This window comes from Salvelinus sp. IW2-2015, linkage group LG19, assembly GCF_002910315.2.
Source record: "Salvelinus sp. IW2-2015 linkage group LG19, ASM291031v2, whole genome shotgun sequence".
Taxonomy (NCBI): Eukaryota; Metazoa; Chordata; class Actinopteri; order Salmoniformes; family Salmonidae; genus Salvelinus; species Salvelinus sp. IW2-2015.
In genome coordinates this window covers 368537-378566 of record NC_036859.1, presented here as the reverse complement: position 1 = coordinate 378566, position 10030 = coordinate 368537, and the positions used below count along the sequence as shown (strand labels likewise).

The 10030-nt window shown below is 41.7% G+C and overlaps 1 long non-coding RNA gene across 7 annotated transcripts in view; it reads left to right on the top strand.

Annotated features, from left to right (window-relative positions):
- The first annotated feature begins 4558 nt into the window (after positions 1-4558).
- LOC111979275 (uncharacterized) overlaps positions 4559-10030 on the top strand; it is a 74182-nt gene continuing 68710 nt past the window's right edge. For all 7 annotated transcript variants that reach the window (XR_002879301.2, XR_002879299.2, XR_011481557.1 and 4 more), the window contains exons 1-2: positions 4559-5567; positions 9888-9929. This is a non-coding gene — a long non-coding RNA (uncharacterized lncRNA). The remainder of the gene's footprint in view (positions 5568-9887; positions 9930-10030) is intronic.

Sequence of the window (10030 nt, the reverse complement as noted above, 5' to 3'; positions counted from 1 at the left end):
GGCATAGCCAAAGACACGACAGTATGATGAATCACGCTTCACCATCTCGCAACCGACGAACGAATCTGGGTTTGGCAGATGTCAGGACAATGCTACCTGTCCCAATGCAAAGTGGCAACTGTAAAGTTTGGTGGAAGAGGAATAATGGTCTTGGGCTGTTTTTCATGGTTTGGGGTAGGCCCCTTAGTTCCAGTGAAGGGAAATCTTAACGCTACAGCATACAATGACATTATAGACGATTCTGTGCTTCCAACTTTGTGGCAACAGTTTGGGGAAGGCCCTTTCAGCATGACAATGCCCCTGTGCACAAAGCAAGGCCCATACAGAAATGGTTTGTTGAGATCGGTGTGGAAGAAATTGACTGGCCTGTACAGAACCCTGACCTCAACCCCATCAAACACCTTTGGGATGAATTGGAACAACGACTGCGAGTCAGGCCTAATTTCCCAACGTCAGTGCCCGACCTCACTAATGCTCTTGTGGCTGAATGGAAGCAAGTCCCCGCAGCAATGTTCAAACATCTAGTGGATATCCTTCCCAGAAGTGTGGAGGCTTTTAAAGCAGAAAAGGGGTGATTCGATATCAATACCCATGATTTTGGAATGAGATGTTCGATGAGTGTCCTGGACATGTAATGTATCTGCCTCAATTACGTCGTACCTCTGCACATCGACTCAGTACTGGTACCATGTTTATAAAGCCAAGTTATGGTTAGTTATTGAGTATGTCTATTCATTGTGTTACAATTGTCTATTTTTCCTCTACATTGTTGGGAAGTAAGCATTTCACTGTTAATCTACAATTGTTGTTTACGAAGCATGACAGAATTAGATTTTAATCACCAACTCCTTGATTAGTTGAATCAGGTGTGCTAGCGCTGGAACAGAAATGACAAACATGCCAAATACCACAATAAGGCTTACAATTCACTGTCAATACCTGTCTATTTACAGTTTTATTTGTTAACACCCCTTTACTTCTACCTGCCACAGGAGCCAGAAAAGAACATGAAACAGGAGGAAGACAAGAAAAGAGGATGAGAAAAACAAAGACCAAGCCACTGAGGCCGAGGAGGAAGATGAGGAGACAGAAGAAGGAACTGAAGAGGACACTTGACACTCCCACCTGACCTAACATAGGGCAAGATGAAGCTGCCATCGATCCAATCCTTTGAGATTGACACATGCCTAGGGGGTAGAGGTTGAATTGGGATTTGGAATGTCCCTCACTCTGACTCTAGTAACCAGGAAGTTGCATGGCTGCTTCGCAGCCATCCCCTGAGAAGTCATTTCGGGTTGCAAACTTTACTAAGGAAGAGAGCTTGTCCAAATGTGTCCCTATAGGCCCTAGTCAAAAGTAGTGCACAATATAGGGAATAGGATGCCGTTGGGATTGTGCAGAGAGAGAGAGAGAGAGAGAGAGAGTGGGTGACATTTGACTTCCAGTGATTCACACATTTTCCCCCTGATCCAGATAAGACAGTTATAAACTCAGCAAAAAAATAAAAAAGTCCCTTTTCAGGACCCTGTCTTTCAAAGATAATTCATAAAAATCCAAATAACTTCACAGATCTTCATTGTAAAGGTTTTAAACACTGTTTCCCATGCTTGTTCAATGAACCATAAACAATTAATTGACATGCACTTGTGGAACGGTCTTTAAGACACTAACAGCTTACAGACGGTAGGCAATTAAGGTCACAGTTATGAAACTTAGGACACTAACGAGGCCTTTCTACTGACTCTGAAAAACACCAAAAGAAAGATGCACAGGGTCCCTGCTCACCTGCGTGAACGTGCCTTAGGCATGCTGCAAGGAGGCACGAGGACTGCAGATGTGACCAGGGCAATAAATTGCAATGTCCGTACTGTGAGACGCCTAAGACAGCGCTACAGGGAGACAGGATGGACAGCTGATCGTCCTCGCAGTGGCAGACCACGTGTAACAACACCTGCACAGAATCGGTACATCCGAACATCACACCTGCGGGACAGGTACAGGATGGCAACAACAACTGCCCAAGTTACACCAGGAACGCACAATCCCTCCATCAGTGCTCAGACTGTCCGCAATAGGCTGAGAGAGGCTGGACTGAGGGCTTGTAGGCCTGTTGTAAGGCAGGTCCTCACCAGACAACACCGGCACAACGTGGCCTATGGGAACAAACCCACCGTCGCTGGACCAGACAGGACTGGCAAAAAGTGCTCTTCACTGACGAGTCGCGATTTTGTCTCACCATGGGTGATGGACGGATTCGCGTTTATCGTCGAAGGAAGGAGCATTACACCGAGGCCTGTAAAGCGGGATCGATTTGGAGGTGGAGGGTCCGTCATGGTCTGGGGCGGTGTGTCACTGCATCATCGGACTGAGCTTGTTGTCATTGCAGGCAAACTCAACGCTGTGCGTTACAGGGAAGACATCCTCCTCCCTCATGTGGTACCCTTCCTTTAGGCTTGTCCTGACAATACCACCAGCCATACTGCTCGTTCTGTGTGTGATTTCCTGCAAGACAGCAATGGCCAGATCTTATTCCCATTGAGCACGTCTGGAACCTGTTGGATCGGAGGTTGAGAGCTAAGGCCATTCCCCCCAGAAATGTCCAGGAACTTGCTGGTGCCTTGGTGGAAGTGTGGGGTAACATCTCACAGAAAGAACTGGCAAATCTGGTGCAGTCCATGAGGAGGAGATGCACTGCAGTACTTAATGCAGCTGGTGCCCACACCAGATACTGACTGTTACTTTTGATTTTGACCCCACCTTTGTTCAGGAACACATTATTCAATTTCTGTTAGTCACATGTCTGTGGAACTTGTTTAGTTTATGTCTCAGTTGTTGAATCTTATCATATAAATATTTACACATGTTAAGTTTGCTGAAAATAAATGCAGTTGACAGTGAGGACGTTTCTTTTTTTTGCCGAGTTTAGGTCCTCCCAATCCTGTATGTCATGGTTGATTGGCTAGTATGTTAGCTAAGTGCTTTATGCCCACAATCAGTCCAATACTGTATAACTGTAAGCCATATCCCCCTGTCATCTCTTCTCTATGCAGTTTCCCCCCCTCATTGATTCACCAAGTGATTATATTTTGACTCTTTAAACATTCAATGGTTAAGAAAGTATTTCCAAACATTGACTAAGGGATGTCATCATGACAGACATTTAACCAGTAACTTACTGGTACTGGTTAAATGTACTGGTTAAATGTCTGTCATGATGACATCCCTTAGTCATTGTTTGGAAATACTTTCTTAACCATTGAATGTTTAAAGAGTCAAAATATAATCATTCATGTGAGCGGACCAAGTATTTTGTCTGTTGTTCTACAGCGGAAGGTGGAATAAACGAGTCGGGAGCAGATTGACGTAGAAAAAAGTACTCTATTGAGGTATCTTTTCTTCTCCCACATGCCCACACAACAAGGGATGATCTCACAAGGACAACAAATCTTCACAGGAACAAGGAAAACAAGGTGAGTAACTTTTAACTATAACATAAATCACAGGTGTGTCACCGTCTTAACTATACGTTCGTGGAGAGCTCATTTCTGGTGGTGGTGAGAATCAGTGTTTACCATTCCCAAGAGGTATTCCGTTCCTTTCTTCTGTCGTCTGTCAGATACGTCATCCGTTCCATACGTCCTTTTTCCACTGAGCTCTCCCCACTGCTGGTTCTCCCGTGTCTTATGTAGGAGGAAGAGAATAGGTTATTAGTGGTGCCAGCTGTGCTTAACTGTCTGATCCCCTGTACTCACATGCAGGGCTGTGTTACTATCAGTGGGCAAAGCCTGCCCCCTGGTGGTCTTTCCACATTTATTTGTTAAGGGGTGCGTCCCAAATGGCACCCTATTCCCTATAGTGCACTATGGGCACTGTAGTGCAGTATACAGGGAATAGGGTTCCATTTGTGATGTAACGTAGCACTTGGAGCTTCACGCCAGTCATTAACATCAGGTCATTATTATACTGTGACTTATCCTCATTACATCACTTTGTTTTGCAATACATTTTCCTCACGCCATTTCGTTGGTCTTTCCTGTTTGTTTCCATAAGTGTTCTATTAGATAACTTGCTTGGACGTTAAAACAAAGTTGGTTTCTTGTGTATGATGGTTTTGTGAAAGATGAGTAATTTCTCAATTATCAGTTATCCCTCCTTGTTCATTGCTGTGACTGTCAATTATCTTTTTTCCTACTTTGAATTTGAAATATTTTATTTGGGAATTTGTAAACATACCCATTGGTTCCCTTTGAATGTGTGGTGATAGTTGAATGGCATTCCATCCTAAACAATTCCAAGGGGCTGTGTGACTCCATACCAAACATCTCATTGTTGTCATTTCAACCCCATGTTGAACAGCAACATCAACAGAATGTTATTTATACCAAAGTTTAATTAAGATAATGTATTAACTATGCTGTCTTATCAATGACTCCTACACATCGTTTTACCTCTAGATGTTCTATGTGAAGGAATACAATCTTAAGAGAAGAGTCTGACTGTCATGACGAACCAATTTAACCTCTAGTGTAGTACTAAAACAATTGATCCAGATGGGGGCGACATAACAATGAAAAACATTGGATACTGGACACCAATTAGAACAATATTGCGTCCGTTGAATAAATGAGTACAGTAAGTGAGCAAAATGCCTCCGCAATAAGTGATCCAACTTGAGTATTTATTCCCATTAATTGAATGTATGTGTCCTATAATAATGACAATAATGTCTTAGCCAACAGATTTTTTCCAGAAACTTTATGACAATGTAAGGTCGATTCAATTGTATTCTACATCGTTATGCATGCAACTTCTATTTTTATTCTCTTTGTCACTGAGAAAAGAACACGTTTTTTCCCCGTGTGCAGTCATGACCCTCACCGCTGATGTCAACAATGGCCGCGTTCGTAAATTCACTCTGGCTAACTATTCTGATTTCAGAGCACTCTCGTTGTTGAATATGGTCAGTGTCAGTAAACATTGGCAAAAAAACGTCATTGAATTGTTGCCAGCAGCACAGTTAGTCACCAACGCTCTGGATAGCATGAAAACAGCCCAACCAGCTCTGCTAGTGCAAGTAAAATGGTCAGATGAGGTGTTATTTCATTTGGTGTTCTGCTCCCGAGTGGCGCAGCGGTCTAAGGTACTGCAGTTCCTGATTCGAATCCAGGCTGCATCACATCCGGCCGTGATTGGGAGTCCCATATGGTGGCGTACAGTTCAGTTGGCCCAGCGAATTTGTTCTTAACTGACTTGCCTAGTAAAACATTTTTTTCTGGAAGTAGCTAGCAAGCTAGCTAACTTATTCCAGTTAGCTTGGGTGCGGTTGTGAGGTTAGAACGCTCGGATCAACCCTACTCCTCGGCCAGAGCGTCCAGTGTGCGCTCCGAATTTACGAACGGACAATCTCTGAGCGCTATCAACTCTGAGCGCTAACTGGCACTCCAGACTGAATCCAGACCGAACGCACCCAATGTTGAGCTGTCAGTGTTGAGGCGCGTTCTCGCTTCAAGAGTATGCGCACCCCCGAGACTGCAGGAAAAATGGCGGCGCTCATGACTCTCTCCCAGGTAATGCTAAATACTTGACAAATGTAATACTTTTCGAATGTTTTTGTAATGGGAAAATGGTGTTAGTTTAATAAATGTTGAAAGGGATTTTATCATATGGTAGCCATCAGCCGAGAGGTCAAATATTGCTGCGGATCCCCTTGCTAGTTAACGTTAGTTGTTAGCATTTTTGCCTGTATCTTACACAGGAAGCCGACCATGTAGCTACTAACGTTAGCAGAGATTGTCTATTAAATTGACAAGATAATTCGACTGACCGCTCTAACAATGGAAATACATGTCCTCAAAGATGGGTGGGAGGAGGCGAGATCAAGTTGGATGGAAGGAGCTATAGGAGGTCTGCCTCATTGTAATAGCTGGAATGGAATAAATGGAACGGAGTCAAACACGTGTTTGATACTGTTCAACTTATTCCATTCCAGCCATTACAATGAGCCATCCTTCTATACCTTCCCCCACCAGCCATTACAATGAGTTCATCCTCCTATATAACCTCCCATCAGCCTCCTCTGTACAGGAAACATATGGTATACTCCGTCCAACAAAATGCTTACTTGCAGGTTCTCTATGGCTAGAATGGTCAGGTGGGCTCATTCTAGCCAATGACACCTGACCATTCTAACCAATGAGAGAGCAGATATGCGTGTGAACAACAGTCCATAGAGATAGATAGAGGACTCATCTTTGTATCTTTGCCATTGTAGTGTCTGTGACAGCTTGGGCAGTGCCATTAAGGCTATCTCCATTTTGAAGTAGTCCATTTTCTTCTTTATTGGCTGATTGCTCCCAACTCATCCCCATCCAGTGGACAACTTGAAAATGGTGGAAGCCCCCAATGGCAATGACCAGGGCCTAAAATTAACACCCGCTATCAGCTAAATGCGGATAGATATTGTAATTGGCAGGTAAGATGTCCATTTCACCAGCCTTGTTGGCGGTTGGTCAGGGCTTCACATTTCACCCGCATTTGTGAATAAAAATGGTCAAGTATGATCCCATTTATAATAAAATTAATGCTGCAGTAGCTGTTTTCAAAGTATTTCTGCTGTTTTGTTTCATAACTGGTAAATTAATCACACAAAGTCAAAGCACTACGAATCCTATATATCCTATTCCACCACGCGCTGCAACACTGCTGGCAGGGGTATGTGCGCACGTGAAGAGCTGAGTGAAAGATTACTTTTTAGAAGTGATGTGCACAGGTGTAAAAGTTGGTCTAATTTACTTGAAATGAAAGTCTACTGAAGTGAGACTTTATCCTTGTGTTTCTTGGCTATTTACATTGTTTTGTTCACATGCTAGGTTGTTTTTCTATGTTTGAGTTTCAACTGCTAGGGAAGAAAAGACGACGCTTCTACTAGTCACACTCCACCTCACAGGCACAAACATGACTGGAGTTGCATTACACTCCATCTCACAGGCACAAACATGACTAGAGTTGCATTACCACAGTAACCTCCCACCCTTAAAGGGGCAGGTGAACATTTCTGTCTCATCTGTGATATTTTGGTTAAAAGACTCCGGTAACAAAAATGAAATGAAACAATATACCACATTGTCATACTAGTAATACATTTATTGTTTTAGATGTTACAAAGCATGCTCATCTGTTTTTTGTGTGTTTTGTTGGTGTAATTTTAGCAACAACAAAATATTTTATTTGCTTAAAAATCTGAGTGGCTGGTAGGTTTTAAAATCTACCTCCCACAGCTGGACCAAAAAGGTAATTTTATGCCCTGGCAATGTCCATGCTAAAACAGGTTATATCTATTATGAGTCCTCTATCTATGTCTATGTCAACAGGCACAAGTAGTTTTTTTCCTCAAAGTTGCCAAAATGCCCCTACATCATCGCATTTGTAATAACCAAACCATTACGAAACTTATATTTGATCAATTAAGCCTCACTTGGCAAATGGGCAATTCCCTTTTTTGTAGACCAAATGCAATGCTCCCGTTGACCTCCATACAAAAATTCCTCACTTCGTGGGCAGCTTTTGGGAGGAGTAAAACCTCTTGGTTCGCCTCTTCCTCTCTACTACTAGCTAGTTAGTTGTGTTATTTGGTTGCTAGCTAGCTGTATGTTTTTCTAATATCCTGAATCACATTGACAATGCTCACTATCGTAGTTGTTTCAGTAACACTGTCAAACAGTAAGCTAGCTACGAATCAATTTGAAGTTAGCTTGCTGGCAACTGGCAAGTCACCAAAGTTTAGCTGCTAGTGATGCTCAGCTGTCATTTCCTTTTTGATCTTCCTCATCCTCACTGGTTACACGGTTACACAGTTTCTGTTCCTTTTGGCTATTGACTTGCTCTACTTCATCTAGATTACCAAATGATGTGGGCTGCTTTAGTTAGATTGTCATGGAAGACATGAAACAACTTCATACTTAGTGATAATGATTTAGACACTGTTGAATATGCTGTAACTTTAGCTGTGACAACGTAGGCTACATCTTTAAAGTATTCACACCCCTTGACTTTGTTGTGTTGCAGTCTGAATTTAAAATTGATTCAATTGAGATGTTTTGTTACTGGCCTACACACAATAACACATAATATGAAAGTGGAATTAAGTTGTTCATTTTTTATATATTTTTTAATACAAATTAAGTATTCAACTCCTTTGTTATGTCAAGCCTAAATAGGTTCAGGATTAAAAAATGTCTTAACAAGTCACATAATACGTTGCATGGACTCACTCTGTTTGCATTTATAGTGTTTAACATTAATTTTGAATGAGTACCTCATCCACACATACAATTATCTGTACGGTCCCTCAGTCGAGTAGTGAATTTCAAACACAGCTTCAACCACAAAGACCAGAGAGGTTTTCCAATGCTTTGCAAAGAAGGGTACCTATTGGTAGATGTGTAAGAAAAACTTACATTGAATAACTCTTTGGGCATGGTGAAGTTAATTACACTTTTGATGGTGTATCAATACACCCAGTAACTACAAAGAAACAGGCGTCCTTCCTAACCCCATTGCCGGCGAGGAAGGAAACCGCTCAGGGATTTCAGTTACAGAGTTCAATGGCTGTGATAAGAGAGAACTGAGGATGGATCAACAACATTGTAGTTACTCCACAATACTAACCTAATTGACAGTGAACAGAAGGAATAGAATAAACATATTCCAAAACATGCATACAGTTTGCAACAAGGCAAGAAATGTGGCAAAGCAATTAACTTTTTGTCCTGAATACAAAGTGTTATGTTTGGGGCAAATCCAATACAACACATTACTGAGTTCCACTCTCCATATTTTAAAACATTGTGGTGACTGCATCATGTTATGGGTATACTTGTCAAATCAAATTTTATTGGTCACATACACATGGTTAGCAGATGTTAATGCGAGTGTAGCGAAATGCTTGTGCTTCTAGTTCCGACCATGCAGTAATATCTAACAAGTAATCTAACAATTTCACAACAACTACCTTTTACACACAAGTGTGTAATCAGATTGGTCCGACCACCGTTGAAAAGACCTGAGCACGGGCGTTTCCTGTTTTAGTTTCTGTCTATAGGCTGGGAGCAACAAAATGGAGTCGTGGTCAGACTTTCCGAAAGGAGGGCGAGGGAGGGCTTTGTATGCGTCGCGGAAGTTAGAGTAACAATGTAATCATTAAGGACTAGGGAGTTTTTCAGGATAAAAAATAAACAGAATGGAGCTAAGCACTGGCAAAATCTTAGAGGAAAACCTGGTTCAGTCTGCTTTCCATTAGACGTTGGGAGATATAACTTTTCAGCCGGAAAATAACCTAAAACTCAATGCCAAATCTACACTGGAGTTAGTTACCAAGAAGACAGTGAATTTTCCTGAGTGGCCGAGTTAAAGATTTTACTTAAGTCTACTTGCAAATTTATGGAAAGACATGAAGATGGTTGTCTAGCAATGATCAGCAACCCATTTGACAGAGCTTGAAGACTTCTGAATGGAATAATGGGCAAATGTTGCAGAATCCAAGTGTGCAAAGCTCTTGAGTCTTCCCTAGAAACACTCACAGCTGTAATCACTGCCGAAGGTGCTTCTACAAAGTACTTATGTAAACTAGATATTTCTGTATTTCATTCTCAATAAATTTGCAAAAATGTCTAAACATGTTTTTTTTCTTTGTCATTATGGGGTATTGTGTGTAGATGGGTGAGAAATTATATTTAATCCATTTTGAATTCAGGCTATAACACAACAAAATGTGGAATAAGTCAAGGGGTATGAATACTTTCTTAAGGCACTGTAAGTAGGCCTTAATGTGTAAGTAAAGGTTCCATTTCTTCACTACTCTCCCCTGATGTTTCTTGATTTCCTTGTAGTTATCGAGTGGAAACCCAGCTTACGAGGTCTACTACAGACAGGTAAATATCCACTGCTGAGTGTGATCATTTGTGCCATTCATGTTTTGTTTGTTTAAGGCTAAGGTTTAGTCCATTTACTTGGTATGTCTCTACAGAGGCTA